This window comes from Leuciscus leuciscus (genome assembly GCF_965113295.1).
Source record: "Leuciscus leuciscus genome assembly, chromosome: 25".
In the NCBI taxonomy this organism is placed as follows: domain Eukaryota; kingdom Metazoa; phylum Chordata; class Actinopteri; order Cypriniformes; family Leuciscidae; genus Leuciscus; species Leuciscus leuciscus.
In genome coordinates, this window is record NC_138724.1 from 4,696,466 (window position 1) to 4,713,826 (window position 17,361).

At 41.7% G+C, this 17,361-nt stretch overlaps 1 long non-coding RNA gene and 1 gene segment (V, D, J or C); one reads left to right on the forward strand and one right to left on the reverse strand.

The window, feature by feature from the left end:
* Positions 1-557: 557 nt before the first annotated feature.
* On the forward strand, positions 558-1,227 carry LOC309490140 (immunoglobulin kappa variable 3-15-like). The segment is given in 2 exons: positions 558-691; positions 820-1,227.
* Positions 1,228-2,422: 1,195 nt separating this feature from the next.
* Positions 2,423-17,361, reverse strand: part of LOC309490613 — a 37,795-nt gene continuing 22,856 nt past the window's right edge. For both annotated transcript variants that reach the window (XR_014202764.1, XR_014202765.1), the window contains 2 exons: positions 13,809-13,894; positions 2,423-2,551 (listed from right to left, as the gene is read on the reverse strand). This is a non-coding gene — a long non-coding RNA (uncharacterized lncRNA). The remainder of the gene's footprint in view (positions 2,552-13,808; positions 13,895-17,361) is intronic.

Consider the following 17,361-nt stretch of genomic DNA (forward strand, 5'->3'; position numbering starts at 1 on the left):
CAGGCCAATAAGGTTTGGGAGTCGCTATCAAAATGATCAAATCAATCAAATGTTCCCAAATGAGCCAAGAAATGATGTGGAATAATTTTTATCATGTGTCATCAAAATGTTTGCAGAGGGTTAATATATATGAATGTCTTCAAATCAATAGTTTCCTCGTCAGTTGTTAATTAAAGGTATAGCGGAGGATTTTCTTTTTCCGGGTGGATCATCAAGACTATTGGTCCTCCAAAGTGTCAATCATTCTAGTGATATGTTTACGTAAGGCCGTCGTACGTGCTCATGCACACGATTCACACGAGGGCGGTTCTTTTCTAAAATTCGGGAAAATCCTCCGCTATACCTTTAAGTGCAATGTAAATATTAATAATGACTGAATCAATAATATGTATGATTCTGTCAATAGACTCTTCAGAAATGTGTGTGTAATAGCTTGACATTTCTCAACATGAGGAAGTTGTTTGATAATGTGTTTGTGACTGATCTACAGTCTTCAGGATAATGATTTAAATAGAGAGAGTCACTTTGCATTGTCAGCACATGCTTCAGTGCTCTGAGTGTTTATAGTGCTGTGAGTTTAACACTTCATGACTGAGAGCAGAACAGAACACAATCTTCATCATCACACAAGACTAAACTACAGCAATGAACACAATCAACATCTTCATCTGGATATTGCTCTGTATATCAGGTATACAATAAGACACTGACATGCTTATAACTACATTAATAAAGTTGGTTCATATTTTATAAACATTTATTTCTATTTCTAATATGACACATTGTTTTTTATATTGTCTTTATGCATTTCTCTTCCAGGCTCCAGTGGACAGATCACAGTAACTCAAACTCCTGTAGTTCATACAGTTTCATCAGGAGAGAATGTTGTGATGAGATGCAGCGCCAGCACTCCTTTAACAGGCTGTAGTCCACCCTGTCTGTCCTGGTACTCACAGAAACCTGGAGAAGCTCCTAAACTCCTCATATATCTGACATCAACCCGTAATACTGGAACTCCATCTAGATTCAGTGGCAGTGGATCTGGCAGTGATTTTACTCTGACCATCAGTGGAGTCCAGACTGAAGATACAGGAGATTATTACTGTCAGAGTTTTCACGTTATCAACAGTCAGTATGTGTTCACACAGTGATAAAGAGTCGTACAAAAACCTCTGTCAGTCAGACGTCACAGTGACTGCACTGATACAGCTGAGAGAAACTGCAGCTACTGATGGAGGATCACAAACTACACAATATCAATGTTTACCAAAGTTTCTGAAGACTTAAAAAAAAGAATGAATTAATTGAGTAAATATACATTTATCTGTAGTACACTGTAAAAAATAAATGTATTTTTACAGAAAAAAAACGGTAGAATTTAACAGTATTATGACATTTTGATCAGAACTGTGAAATTCCATAAAAATGCTAACTTTGACATCTAATGTACATTTTCCCTGTTTTTTAACTATTTAAATTTGTTACTGCAAAAAAAAAGACATTTTCCTTTAAATAACAGTAATTGTTGTCTATTGTTATCCTGACATGTCCTTAAAAAAACATTCCTGTATATTTTTTGGTCAGAGTTGAATTTTTTTTAGTTTTACAGAGAAAACCAGTAGAATTTCACAGTCATATCACATTTTCATCAGAACGGTGAAATTCCACAAAAAATGCATACACTGTAAAAAAAAAAATTACATCCCCAAGTCAAAAATTTCTACCCTTACAGAAAAAACACATGAACTTCACATGTGCAAAAACTCATGTGATCACATGTGACCACATGCACATGTGATTTTGCACATGTGAAATTTAACATGTAAAAATGTGATTTGCACATGTGAAATATGTGGATCACATGTGAAACGTGTTTTGCACATGGGAAATGTGTGCTTTTGGAACATTTACAAATGTGATTACATGTGAAACACATGTGATCATATGTGAAACACATGTGAAACATGTGAAATTCCCATGTGAAACCCATGAGATCACATGTGAAACCCATAATCACATGTGAAACCCATAATCACATGTGAAACCCATGAGATCACATGTGAAACCTGAAATTCCCATGTGAAACCTATAATCACGTTAGAAACGTAAAATTCCCATGCGAGACCCATGGAATAACATTTGAAACCCATCAACAATCTATGTTAAACCTACACCCCATGTAAACCTGCAACTTTATGTGAAACCCATGTAAAAATCATTAAGCAATATACCACAGAAAATGGCAGGCCTACCATGTTCTTTTGTAGGGCCTATAGCCATGTTTCCCAACATTAAAACAAATAATTCAAATTGAGCTTTTATTTCATTTAAAAATATGCAGTACAAATTGAATGTTTAAAAAAAAACATTACATGAAAAATGTAATTTTAACATTTAAAATTAAACAATTAACATTAAACAAAGCAAAAACAAATTAAAATTATACATTAAAAAAAGCCTCTAAAACGATGATGTACAAGAGCGTGTGTGTGTGTATTGTGTGTTTGTGAACGTGTGTTGTCTCAGTCCTCTGTCTCCTTCAGCAGGCATCCTGTTTTGGGATAGAAAAACAATCAAAAATTAGGGCAGTGCAAACACAAGTCTATCCTGATAAACTAAAATTTCCTTTGGATAAAAACCTTAACCCTCTGGAGTCTGAGCGGTTTTCTGGGCCCTGGAGGTGTTCTGACATTCTCTGACATTAGTGCTTTTTTCAGTTATTTATAAACATGTTAATGGCAAAGGTGTAAATTCACTCTATATAGCACAAACAGGGCTACCAAAATATGTGATCACCATGCATGTATATTTTTTAATTTTTAAGAGAATAATGTTTATGCGTGGTTATTGAAAAAAATAAAAATGAAAGTTGCTGAAATATGACCACAAAACTCATAATAAATATGTGTCAATAAGACTTTTGATTAATGGATGTTGTTCCTTCGAGTTCTGACTTATGTGAAAATAGTCTTGCTTTATCGTTCACATAAAACTATACATTTATTTAACCCCCTGAGGTCTACGGTATCGCCGGCGATACCAGCTCGCTTTTTTTTTATCAATGTAAAAGAAACTCATAAATACTCTGTTGACTTTGATTTTCCATAGGAGTTTCATACATCAATCGATTCTGTTAAATGTGTATTATTTTTGTGTATACTCACAATAAAAACAAAGTGTTGTACTTTTTGCCAAATAAAGAAAAATAAACACGAAGCGAGTTCTGCCTTCTCTCTGCCAGTGAAGTCCATTCTGAAACGCGTCCGAAAATGAACAATAACTCAGCGAATACTCAGTCAAACAGGCATACAGACACACAGGCATGAAGCTTGAATTCTCTTCTTTTAAATGAAGTAATTTATATAAAAAACAAATATTCTCATCTTGTGAAATCTGTATTAAAAGAGAGCAATTCTAGTCGAGCTCATCTCATCTCATTACGTTATAATCGGCCACGCCCACGGAGAGCGCGCGCTATTCAAACGCAAATGACTGAGACGATCCCATACAAACTGTGAACGCCCACATATCAGCTCGAGAAAACACATGAAGTTTATTCAGATAAGTGTAGTTGTCTATACTGTCTCGCAGCGCTGTGAGGAATAATAATAATGGAAAACTTACCTCAGAAGTGCTGGTATTTCGAGGAGCAACGGATGGAATAATGTAGTACGTTTTTTTTTTCATTCTCAAGTAAATCGCGTTTCTGTGTGAATGAATGAACGCAGAGATGCGCTGTTTACCACAACTCGCAAAAAGACGGTTTAAATTTGAATTGCGTTTCTGTGTGTGAATGAATGATCTGCTTTTAGCAAACTATTTTGCTATACTGAGTAAAATCGATTGAAATATGTTGAAATAAAATGTATTTGTATAAGCAACGTATTAAACTGCAAATTAACATTTATAATCCTTATAATAAAAACGAAAGACCTATGTTACAGACATATGAAAGACAACATTTCGTTGATTAGTTTTGGATAGATTACACATTTTTACTGTAAAATATCTGCCACCTCAAATAAGCTTTTGTTTGCCAATTTTTGCTAATATGTTAAATATAGTATGTTTTGTCAATGTAGGCTATATTCGAAGTTTGAAATATGTATGATAAAATGTATACTTTAGTTTTTACAAAGAAAGATTACACTTCAATTGTTGTTGTAATTGTAACCTTTTTAATAAAAAAATATATATTTACAAGGTAGATGTAAACAAATTTTAAAAGGTAAATATAAGCATTTTCTTTAAATAATTTTTATTGTGTTTTATTATTGACAAATTTGGGGAGAGGATACATATTCCAAAACTGAAAATACAGTATGAGAATTAACTGCACAATTAATAGACATGTTTTCCTTGGATATTATACAATTTGCAAGCAAAATTTATGAAAAAAAAAAAAAATTGACATGCTTCCAACTGTGAACCAATTTGGTAGAATATATATATATATATATATATATATATATATATATATATATACAGTATATATATATATATATATTGCTCTTGCAATCCTTTCTTGTGGCTATAGGTGACACACCTGAATGAATGGCTCATTAAGTATGCGGGCCCCATTGTCTCCTAAGGTGTGAACCACTACATATGCATGATGCTGTTGAATGGTTGACGCCCCTTGCGCATATTGCCTTTACAAACAAAAAGTGTTTTACAAGATTTAAATCAATGTATTGTGTTATGTGAATGATAAGGGCAGGATGATTTTCACATCATTTTGAAGAAAAAACTCTAGGCAAAGACATCAATTAGTCAAAATTCTTATTGACACGTATTTAGTATGTGTTTTGTGGCCTTATTTCAGAAACTTTAGTTTTTAGTTTTTTCAATAACCATGCATAAACATTATTCTCTCAAAAATACAAACATGTACATGCATGTTGCTCACATATTATGGTAGCCCTGTTTGTGCTAAATAGAGTGTAATTATACCTTTGCCATTAATATGTTTATAAGCAACTGAAAAAAGCACAAATGTCAGGGCATGTCAGAACATCTCAAGGACCCCAAAAACCCCTCAGACCTCAGAGGGTTAAATTGATGTAAAACAGGTTCTCTTACGAGAGGTACTCTCGTACTGCGTAAATCTTACGCTAGGGGAAAATCTCTTTTCCGCGAGATACTGAAGCCAAAAATTATCCTTAATTTTGAAATAATGTAAAACGCGTTGTGGCAGCATGCAGACACAGGCGAGACGGCTTGTGCGCCTATTGGCTGCCCTGCGGCAACTGCAGCAGCCTATCGATAAGGCCCACTCGTGACGTCAGCTCCAATGGGGGCGCTTCGCGCCCAATACGTCACGTCCCGCCAGAATGGGCGTGGTCTAGGGCTATAAACATAGCTTCGAGAGGCTAGCTCACTGATTTTTCATCTCTTCAGCGAAGCTCTCGCATCGCTGGATCCGGAGAGAAGCCGCGCCGTCTGAAAAAGCCTTTCAGCGGGACGAGTCGACACTCTGAAGCCGCTGGCCGCGCTGCCTTCAGTCGCCTTCCTGCTGTGCTATCCGGCGTTATATCCTTTCTCTGCTACTGTGTTTTGTGTATGTGTGTGTGCTCGCCGCCGCGACACACACTCTCATTGCACTAAAAGAGCCGGGCGTCTTTTTCAAGACGCCCCTTTCCTGAGGATCACGCAGCTCTCGCGCTCGCGCTGACGGCGACCGCCCTCACTGCGAGCCAGTTACTGCCTATGGTGACTCTGAGGACTCACCTGGCATCCTTCTCCGAGACTGCTCCTCCGCCCCCCCCAACCCGCAAAGCTCGCCGGTTCGCCCGCTTGCCTTGCCTGCTTGGGGGATGATACCTGCTCTCCCTCTGTTCGAGCCGCGCAAACCGCGCCGTTCACAGGGGATGTCAGGAGCGGACGGTCACGGGGCTAGCTTTCTCTCTCCCTCTGTTCGAGCCGCGCAAACTGCGCCGTTCACAAGGGAGGCTGGAAGCGGACGATCGGGGTTAGTTTTTCTTTACGTTACAAGAAAGCTACCCTGCCCTTGCGCCCCATTCACGCGTCACTCACCGGCGAAAAGACAACTCAGTTCCCTGATTAGGCGACTGGAAATATCAATATTGCAGCAAACGAGCCTGTTGTAACACGCACGCTTGCAAGCAAACGCCGAAGAAAACATGTTGACGCTCTCTTATATGCTCATGCATCTACACACCTTTGTGTTCCCCCCTGTGGCTCAGTGGCGGAATCTTAGGTTTTTCGCACGAGAGACCGGGGTTCGAATCCCGGTCTAACGGCAGATATATTATGCCGCCAATGCTTCGCTCTGTCAGTTCCCTGAAAGGCGACTGCAGATGTGCATTTTGCAGCCAACGAGCGCGCTGTACAACCCGCTCGCCTGCACCCAAACACCGTTTCTATGGTTCCCGTGCGTCACTGGCGAAAGGAGAAAAGGGTGTTTTTAGCCCCGCTGCGGCCGGGCCGACCTCCACTCCTGACACATTTCTCATTCCCCTCTTAAGTTCAGGTGACTGGAAATGTCAATATTGCAGTGAGCGAGCCTGTTGTTTTGCACGCACGCCTGCAAACAAACGCCAGCATGTTGACGCTCTTTGATAATACTCGCGCTACTGAATGTTTATGTGTCTTCCTCTGTGGTCCAGTGGTAGATCGTCAGATTTTCGCGCGAGAGACCCGCGATCGAATCCCGGGTCTACCGGCAAAACACACTTTTTGCCGTCAATTCTCGCTCTGGCAGTTCCCTGAAAAGGCGACTGCAGATGTGTATTTTGCAGCCAACGAGCGCGTGGTACAACCCGTTCGCCTGCACCCAAACTCTGTTTCTATGGTTTCCGCCTCTGAAGTTCAGACGACTGGAAATGTCAATATTGCAGTGAACAAGCCTGCTGTAATACACGCACGCCTGCAAACAAACGCCAGCATGTTGACGCTCTCTGTTTCTATGGCAACTTCTCGCTCGTTCAGTTCCAGTAAATGCGACTGTTCCAGTGTATTCTGCAGTAAACAAGTCGGCGAAACAGCCCGCTTGCCTGCACACAAACGCCGCTTTTACGGCTACCCAGATAAATCCCATAAGAGTGTATTTTCTGGTGTCCCGGCCACGGCCGATGGTGTTACGAATGTAGACGAAATTCCTACACACAAACACAGCCCGTCACACAGGGCTCGCGCACATGAAATCGACCCAGGTCGATTGCGCATTAAACGTGGTAAATGTGCCCACTCCCCAGTGCCCACAAACACTACGTTCCGCATATCTCAAGGTTTCTGTAAAAACAAAACCAACGTGCATTCGCTCTGCTCAGGCGGACAATGCTCTCAGTGTTGTAAATGTGCCCGCTATCCCGCGCCCACATTCACACATAGACATGACAGGTCCTACGGGACTCGCCCAGCCCTCCCCTCTCGGTTGACCACCGCAGAGGAGTCGAGCGCGGGCAATCTGCCTCGAAGCGCGACGCTTATGTTACAGCACACCGAAGCCCCTCTGTCGCTGAGCGACCAGAGCGCGCTCCGCATTCAGCCCCTAGCCATTCGTGCAGATGCATGGGCAAGGGCTACCCGGGGGTTTTGAAGTGGGTGCTAGACATTATAGAAAGAGGCTATTCGCTACAGTTTCGCCGACGCCCTCGCCGCTATGTGACGCGCGTCGAAGCTACGGTAAAAACAGAAGTAGCACCACCTACTTCGAGCCGAAATTTTGAAACTGTTGAGCAAAGGGGCCATAGAGCCTTTATCTCAAGCTCAGAGTGAAGGAGGGCTATACAGCAGATACTTCCTGGTACTGAAAAAAGACGGGGGTCTCAGACCCATACTAGATCTAAGGCAACTGAACAGAGTGCTTGCGAAGCAACAGTTCAGAATGCTCACGACCAGAAAAACCCTCACGCACATTCGCCGAGGAGATTGGTTTGTGTCAATAGATCTGAAAGACGCATATTTTCAAATACAAATAGCGTCACGTCACAGGCGACGTTTGAGATTCGCCTTCGAGGGCCAGGCATATCAGTGCTCAGTCCTACCGTTCGGCTTGTCTCTAGCCGCTCGCACCCCTCAGACTACAGGGCATGCGAGTATTGAACTACTTGGACGATTGGCTGATTCTAGCTCAATCTCACTCGGTGCTCATAGAGCACAGGACCATTTTGCTCGATCACCTCGAGAATCTGGGTCAATTGGGCGAAGAGTTCTCTGTCCCCCAGACAGATAATATCTTTTCTGGGCACAGAACTGGACTCGCTGTCTATGATAGCGAGACTGTCACCAGAGCGCGTACTAGACATTCAGCGCGCAGCGAGCTCTTTCCGCTGCGGCGCATCTGTCCCGCTCAAGAAATTTCAGAGGATGCTAGGTCTCATGGCCTCAGCATCATCAGTACTTCAGCTGGGCTTGCTTCGCATGCGCCCGCTACAGTTCTGGCTGAAAGCGCGAGTACCGCGCCGAGCGTGGGCTTCCGGTCTGCTTCGTCTCAAGGTCAATCAGAAATGCATCGCAGCTCTGAAACCTTGGAAAGCAAACGACTTGTACCAATCAGGTGTTAGCCTGGGGACTTCCTCGAGTGTGAAGGTAGTGTCTACGGACGCCTCCACCTTGGGATGGGGAGCACTGCTCAAGGGCAGACCGTTCTTCGGCCAATGGTCAGAACGGGAGAAGCTTCTACACATAAACTGCCTCGAAATGTTGGCAGTAGACAACGCACTGACGCGTTTTTGTCCCTAAATACAAGGACACCACGTCCTGGTCCGCTCGGACAACATGTCAGTGGTGTCCTACATAAATCGCCAGGGCGGCCTCAGGTCCCGAAACCTGCACAGGCTGACAGAACGCCTCCTGGTGTGGGCTCAGCGCAACCTGCTCTCGCCGAGAGCAGCGCATGTGCCAGGGCTCCTGAACGTAGGACCGGACAGACTGTCCAGAAACAATGTTCCGACAGGCGAATGGCCTCTACACCCACAGACAGTCCAGCTGCTGTGGAAGAAATTCGGCAGAGCGGAAGTAGACCTGTTCGCGTCTCAAGAAAACGCTCACTGTCTGGAATTTTTCTCCAAGAGCAGGGACGCGCTGGCTCACGTATGGCCCCGCCGCCCGCTCTATGCCTTTCCTCCCGTCTTTCTCCTGCCTCAGGTGATAGAACGGATCAGAGAAGGGTGCTCAGTGCTACTCGTAGCGCCGTTCTGGAAAAACCAACCCTGGTTCCCAGTTCTGATGCAGCTAGCAAGCACTGCCCCATGGCCAGTGCCAGTGAGGAGGGACCTCCTCTCTCAGGCCAAGGGCTCGTTTTGGCATCCGCGCCCAGAGCTGTGGTCCCTTCATGTTTGGGCCATCAACGGGTACCCGCTGACCTCCCCAAGCGGAGTGTTAAACACGATCACGCAGGCTAGAGCTCCGTCTATGCGACGTCTCTATTCCTCGAAATGGTCAGTGTTCTCCAGCTGGTGCACAGCTCGTGGCGTGTCGCCCCTAGACTGTGGGGTGACGGAGGTTCTCTCCTTCCTACAAGAGCTGTTGGACAAGGGCAGGACCCCTTCCACGCTCAAAGTGTATGTGGCGGCCATAGCAGCGTTCTCAAAAACAACGCTGGGTCAGTCAGTAGGAAGGAACGATTTAGTCATCGTCTTCCTTAGAGGAGCTAAGAGACTGAATCCTCCCAGACCTCCCTCAGTCCCTGTATGGAACCTTTCTACAGTGCTGGAAGCCATGAAAGGTGACCCATTCGAGCCTTTACAGACGATTGATCTTAAACACCTGTCTTTCAAGACAGTGTTTCTTCTGGCTCTCGCTTCAGTGAAGCGCACAGGGGACTTACACGCGCTCTCAGTAAGCGCGACGTGTATGGAGTTTGGGCCTAATGACTCAAGAGTTATACTCAAACCTAAGCACGGTTATGTTCCAAAATCCCTCAACACACCGTTTAGGGCGCAGGTCATTCCCTGTCAGCCTTACCGGTCTCTGACGAGGAAGGAGACGCAAGCTTCCTTTGCCCAGTCAGAGCATTAAGAGCTTATGTGTCTCGCACGTCTGTTTTCAGACAGACAGAGCAGCTCTTTGTTTTCACTCTACGGACGTTCTAAGGGACTTGCCGTGTCGAAACAGAGCCTATCCAGTTGGATAGTTGATGCTATAGCGCTGGCTTATACCTCTAAGGGCTTACAGTGCCCATTTGGAGTCAGAGCACACTCCACGAGAGGCGTGGCCTCGTCGTGGGCTTGGTCTAGTGGGATTGCCTTGCAAGATATCTGTATGGCGGCAGGCTGGGCCTCCCCGTCTACATTTATAAGGTTTTATAACCTAGAGGTTCCCGCCTTGCAGGCTAAGCTGCTTTCGGTCTAAAATTGGTACTGTCTGCCCTGATGTGTTCGGGCCAGAATACTGAAACTGCTTGAGCAAATGCTCGCTGTTGGATCGCGCAGCTCTATGGGCAGTGTGTAAGACCCACTATATTCGTCAGTCCAGGCCGGGGGTCGCCCTGACTGTACGACACATCATCAGTATAACTGCTCCTTATAAGATGTTATATTATTACAGGAATGATGCTATTCTAGCCACTCTTTCCTGGGCTCTCTGTGAGTCCCTTATGATCATGTACTATATGAGCCCGGGCACTTGCCCTTGGGACTTTGGTGCTGGATCTTAGCATGCACGGCGTTTTACACTGTTTCCCCTAGCGTAAGATTTACGCAGTACGAGAGTACCTCTCGTAAGAGAACGTACTCGGTTACTAACGTAACCTCGGTTCTCTCTAGAGAGGAAACGAGTACTGCGTATCTTGCCATGCCTGCACACGCTCTGGTTCGCTTCGGCGATGAAAAACCAGTGAGCTAGCCTCTCGAAGCTATGTTTATAGCCCTAGACCACGCCCATTCTGGCGGGCCTTATCGATAGGCTGCTGCAGTTGCCGCAGGGCAGCCAATAGGCGCACAAGCCGTCTCGCCTGTGTCTGCATGCTGCCGCAACGCGTTTTACATTATTTCAAAATTAAGGATAATTTTTGGCTTCAGTATCTCGCGGAAAAGAGATTTTCCCCTAGCGTAAGATTTACGCAGTACTCTTTTCCTCTCTAGAGAGAACCGAGGTTACGTTAGTAACCGAGTACGTTTTGCTTGGAAAGCCAATATGCGAGGGGGGCGTGAACGAGGAGTGGTTTACACCTGAAAATACAATGTCCCACCCACTCTGCATAATGATGAGCCATTCACTCAGGTGTGACACAGTGACTGAGCCACAATGCAAGGACAAAAGATATATTTAGAAGAAGACTTATATTGACCATTTAAGATTTTGCTTACATCTATCTTGTAAATATGTTTTGCTATTTTATTAAAAAGGTTACAATTACAACAATAATTACAATTTCAACAATATTTCAAGTGTACTCTTTCTTTGTAAAAAAAATGATTATAGGCCTACATTTTATCTATGTATTCATTAGTTTTAATATAGCCAACATTGGAACAGCTAACATCTTAGTTGATGACTTTATTTTTGACAAAAATTGTATTTTATATATAGAAATTGCTAAACAAAAGCTTATTTGATGTGGCAGTATATTCTACAGTAAAAACTGTACCCACATCTAGTCAACAAAATGTTGTCTTTCATATTTCGCCTGACTGTAACGTTGTTTTTATGAAATATTAGGGCATATAAATGTTAATTTGCAGTTTAATACGTTGCTTATACAAATAGCCTACATTTCGATTTTTACTCATCTCAGTATAGCAATACAGTTTGCTAAAACATCATCATTCATTCACACACGCGATTTAAATTTAAACTGTCTTTTTGCGAGCTGTGGTAAACAGCGCGCATCTCTGCCGTTCATTCATTCACAAAACAGAAACGCGATTCACGTGAGAAGGAAAAAAACTTACTACAGTTTTCCTCAGCTCAGTGGGATCCTTGCTCCTCGATACCCGCACTTCTGAGGGACATTTTCCATTATTATTATTCCTCACAGCGCTGCGAGACGGTGTAGTAATGATCTGAATAAATTAGTTTTCTCGAGCTGATATGGGGGCGTTCACAGGTTTGCGTGGATTGCCTCAATCATTTGCGTTTGAATAGCGCGCGCTCTCCGTGGGCGGAGTCACATTACATTTGAATGAGCTGTAATGAGCTCGACTGGAATCGCTCTCTTTTAATACAGATTTCACAAGATGAGAATATTTGTTTTTTATATAAATTACTTCATTTAAAAGAAGAGAATTCAAGCTTCATGCCTGTGTGTCTGTATGCCTGTTTGACTGAGTATTCGCTGAGTTATTGTTCATTTTCGGCCGCGTTTCAGAATTGACTTCACTGGCAGAGAGAAGGCAGAACTCGCTTCATGTTTATTTTTCTTTATTTGGCAAAAAGCACAACACTTTGTTTTTATTGTGAGTATACACAAAAATAATACACATTTAACAGAATCGATTGATGTATGAAACTCCTATGGAAAATCAAAGTCAACAGAGTATTTATGAGTTTCTTTTACACTAATAAAAAAAAAAGCGAGCTGGTATCGCCGGCGATACCGTCGACCTCAGGGGGTTAAAATGGATTTAGTGTCATCGGTATCTTAGCATTACAGCAAGGGTACCCAATCCTGTGCCCAATGATCAAGCATTTCTGAAGATCTTAAGGAGTTGGTTCAGCTGTGTTTGATTAGGGCTGGAGCTGAACTTTGCAGGAAGGTAGATCTTCAGAAACGTGATTGGGCACCCCTGATATGCAGTACAAATTACTGTGTTGGGCGATATGCTCAATTTTCATATCGTCCTATCGTCAGCCTGTTCGATCGGCGATACACGATATTATTGTGTGACTCAGAGTATTCCATTTATTATGTCAGTTGTGATGTAAATAATAAAGTATTCCAACATGTAAGCGGGAAACTTACGGACACATTATCCTCTCATGCCGTTACATAGGATTTTGACAGTACTTCTGCACCAGATGAAAACACATTTCAAGAAAGATTCAGAGTTTGCGGCCGCGAAAAGCTCGCTCTGTCTGGACTTGAACGTTTTAACACGTTTACGTGACCACATGCATGGTCGGCTTATTAAGCATAATAACATTAAGAACATGGATGTAAACGTGCTCTTATTCCCTAAAAGTGAAAGCAAAATGGTCCTATCCTTTGGCATCTGTCTCTTCATTAAAGTCTGCGTGAATCGGAAGTTGCAACCGACTTTATTTCAGTGTTGTGACGCATTTCCAAGTGAAAGGGAATATTGAACAGAGGGCAGGGTTTTTGCTTTAGCGCTCCTCCTCTCCATCTCTGCTCATAGCAGACTAACGGTTGGAAGGGAGGGTGTTAAGGATGTTCAAACCCAACTCGTCAAACAGACGTCATCAGAGAGGGGACGCCATTCCATGCCATTCCAGGGCGGAAGCAAATTTTCAGATTTTGATTAATGATTACCACGAGAAATAATTTGTTTTCTGTGTATTAACTTAAACGGATTAATTGTTCACCTCAAGACAAAGTAATGTGCGATAACAAAGTAAATAGGGTAAATTTTGATTTCATGATATAAGTTTTCTTTTAACGCGGTGTTTGAAGCTGCTTTTGATTTTCACAGATGACTTATTTGCTGTGTTCGTATCTAAAGACTGTTAGTTGTAATTGTATTGTTATTAGTCAGTCATTAAATGTTTTGTGAATATGCTATGGAAACAAAAAATGCTGGCGAACAGCAATGTCGTTTTCATCTTGACTTAAACAACTGTATAAGAGTGATGAGTCTCTTTTATAAAAAGCACTATTGACAATTTGTGAATAGATCACAAAATAGACTGAGGAATAGACTGATGTTGGATCATCTGAAGATTACCTTTCTGCTCGTCTCCTCAGATCTTTTAACTTTTGTGCCATGCAGACCTTGATCTCAGTGCCTCCGATGTGTCTTTTTGACATGGTCTGTAAGAAATGAGATTGATAACATTAAAATTTGAAAACAAGTTTGGAATTAGCTGCCAAAGTGGGCCTAAATCAGGGTATATGCAGGAATCATAGAGATGAATTTACTACCTTTTTTACCACCTCCACAATATTTTTGACTACCAACACAACATCAAGCAGCAGCCCTTTTTTGGGGGGTGTGGGGGGGGGGGGTGGGGTGGGAGGGGTATGCAAAGCACCACTTACTATAAGGTATAAGTGTGACACTGTCACACCCATCATAATAAATAATAAATAATTGTCGCTTAGAACTCCATTATAGTTTTTTTGTTTTTTTTATCTGTTGATAATGATTAGACTATAAACACTTCAGTGCCCTCCAAAGGCAATTTAGATGGTTTGGCATGCAGAGATTGTGTGTGCATGCAAGATGTGAGAGTGTGTGCGTGTGAGAGAGAAAGATAGTGTGTGTGTCTGAAAAAAGTAAAAAAAAAGTAGCACAAATAAATACAATAGAATAAAGATACCAATAAAGAGAAATAAAGAGAAAAGTTGTTGCTTAGGTCTAACACTAGTATTCAGAAATACTACAGAGACTGAATAAAGTAATCAAATGTAAAATAACACTGGACCGTAGTATTTTAGTCCTGACTAAATTAAATACATAGGCTATTAATCCTGATTCCTGTTTTGTTGTTTTGACAACCAAATGACAGACACATATGTCTGCTGTCACTGTAAGAGCTAGTGCACGGATCCTGTGTTCATTATACGGTCACATGCGATTAATGCTTATTTAAGACATAACCGACTGTGTTTAGAGCAGGGGTTTTCAAATTGGTTGAATGTGAGCCTCCCCTTAGAGTAGGTAAGGACAGCCGAGCCCCCCCTTCCCCAAAATCCCATCCGCCTGCCCTAACCCACTCTCGCCTCTGCAGTAAATGCCATCTTTTGTGTGTTCCAGGTAATGATGAGTTTCAATAACAACTGATAAAATGTAAATATTATTTTATTTCCACAACTTTCTTAAAAGTGCATTCATAAACGATTCTTTGCAACAGCAAATAATTTCCAACTTCATGCAGGCCTAATTGAGGCTACTTTTAAAATCCCTGAACATCAGTAGGCCTAACCACAAGTCAACAAAACATGCTTAACATGTGCAATCGGCGCCAAAGCTACCACCGACGACACCTGATGGCTGAAATTGGCACGGTGTGTCTGGGCTTTAAGCGCACATTTGAAGGAGATGCACATCATCTTGAACAAAATCGAGAGTACTGAAAAAACATACTCAAGTAAAAGTACCATTACATTCCAAAAAATGTAGTGTGAGTAGAGTACAAAGTACCTGTCCAAAAAACTACTTGAGTAAGAGTAAAAAAGTAGCTTATTTAAATGTACTCATGAGTCGTGAGTACTGAGCTGCGGATTCTACCCCCTTATAATAAACACTGTGCACTACAATTTATAAATTTTTAAAAATTGCACATACTGTAATTCACATTATATTTTGTTCTTTGTCAGAAAGATTGAAGAATATCTATCATCCATCTTTTTAAAATGCTTAAAATCAGTACACTCATCACCATTAAAATCATATTACAGTATAAAAAAAAAAAAAAAGCATTTAAAATTAGGCGAAAGGCCACTGAGCCTGAACATGCTATTGTAGCACATAAAATACCAATATTCATAACTGAGCAAAGAATTCAAAAACCTTTAGAAACTCATATGATAGTTCAGCATCACACACCATGAGATGGGTTAAATAGAGAGATTAAAAAATACCCAATTTCTCTCCAAAACGGTACCAGTTTTAGTGTTTTGATAAATGAGAATCACTAATATTATCAGATTACCTCACCTAATGCACTGAAAAAGGCTAAGATAGTGAGCTAACACTAATTTAACTGGAACTGCATTTCTGTCAGTGCGTGACTACAGCTCGTTAATAAACTACAGCTCGTTTTTTTTTTTTTATCCATTTCATACATTCCGTCTTCATTTGGCAAGTGCACTTGCGCAAAAACATTTATGTTCAACTGTTTTTGTTTTTTTGTGTGTGGATGCAGCTGATAATACAGCTTCGCGAGAGACTACAAAGAGACATGCATTTGTGTGTGTGTGTGTCTGTGTGTGTGTGTTTGTTTGTTTCTTTTGTAAAAGTTTCCCGGATATAACTTCCCTATTTAATGCACAATTTTTCTTACAAATTATATTATCAGCATTACAATGTGAGTAAATGTAGCCGTGTAAAATGTAAGGGATGATGCCACCCTTATAGAACAATGTGCATTTGCGTTTAAATTGTAACATATTTAATAGCATGGAATTACAGTGCATGGTTCATAAGGTGCACTGATACTGAAGCTGGCTGCATGGCGAGCGCGAGACGCGGCAGAGCACAGAACAGATCGTGACGCGCGTCTCTCTATAATGAGATTGTGAAGTAAATGGGAGCGGGAATTCACCGCATTATGAACTCCAGTGTTGTAATGTAACGGAGTACAAATACTTCGTTACTGTACTTAAGTAGAAATTTCACGTATCTGTACTTTACTTCGCTATTTAAATTTATGTCAACTTTCACTTTTACTCCACTACATTTCCTAGATAAAATTGATACTTTTACTCCGATATATTTCCACTAAGCATCTTCGTTACTCGTTACTACAAAATAAAATCAGAAGAAATGTGTGCGACTGCAATAAGGCAGGTTTGGCGAATCACTGCTTCTAGATTGCATTACGCACGCTCCGCACGGCGCGCGCTCCAGTGTAATGCTTGTTTGTTGCCATGCCAAAGAAGGAGGAAGCACAACTGAAACTGCCATGGAAGCACGAGCACCAATATCTATGCGAGCGCACCTACCTTTTGATTTAATTAAACAGAGAACTCTCAAAGACATGTCCATAATACTGAAACACGCTTAACTGTTTTTGGTATAGCATAACTGCCGGGCCGAATATTTCCTCAGGTAGGCTAATGTTAGACTGAGAAATATTTTTTGAGAACTGCTACGTTAATCAGTGGCAGGTTAGAAAGAAAGTGTTAAGGGCTATTCACGTCTTTAAAAGCATCATACATTTTGTCAAACTTGAGATTTCCTTTTATGTTAATTAACTCAAAACTCAGTGGTTATAGGATAATGTTGGGCTAATGTTGCTGTGTGTGTGTGTGAGATGGTGACCTGGGGAGTAAGCCCTACAAATGCTCATACCACATGACCAAAATATTCTCCTTACCATCAGGTCTTTTTTTTTTTTTTTTTTTTTTTTTAAGAAATAGGTTATTATTTATTTTCATTTTTACCTGAAGTTCATACAAAAGTGAAATTTCTGTTTCAGTTTTTTTTCTTTGATGTCAGCTCTAAAAATATGCTGTTTGTTCTTTGAACTTAAGAGAATTGTGCCTGAAAAGTCCTGGAAAAGACTGTGATTTTGATTTGATGAGTGAGATTAAGAAGATATAGGAAGTTGGAA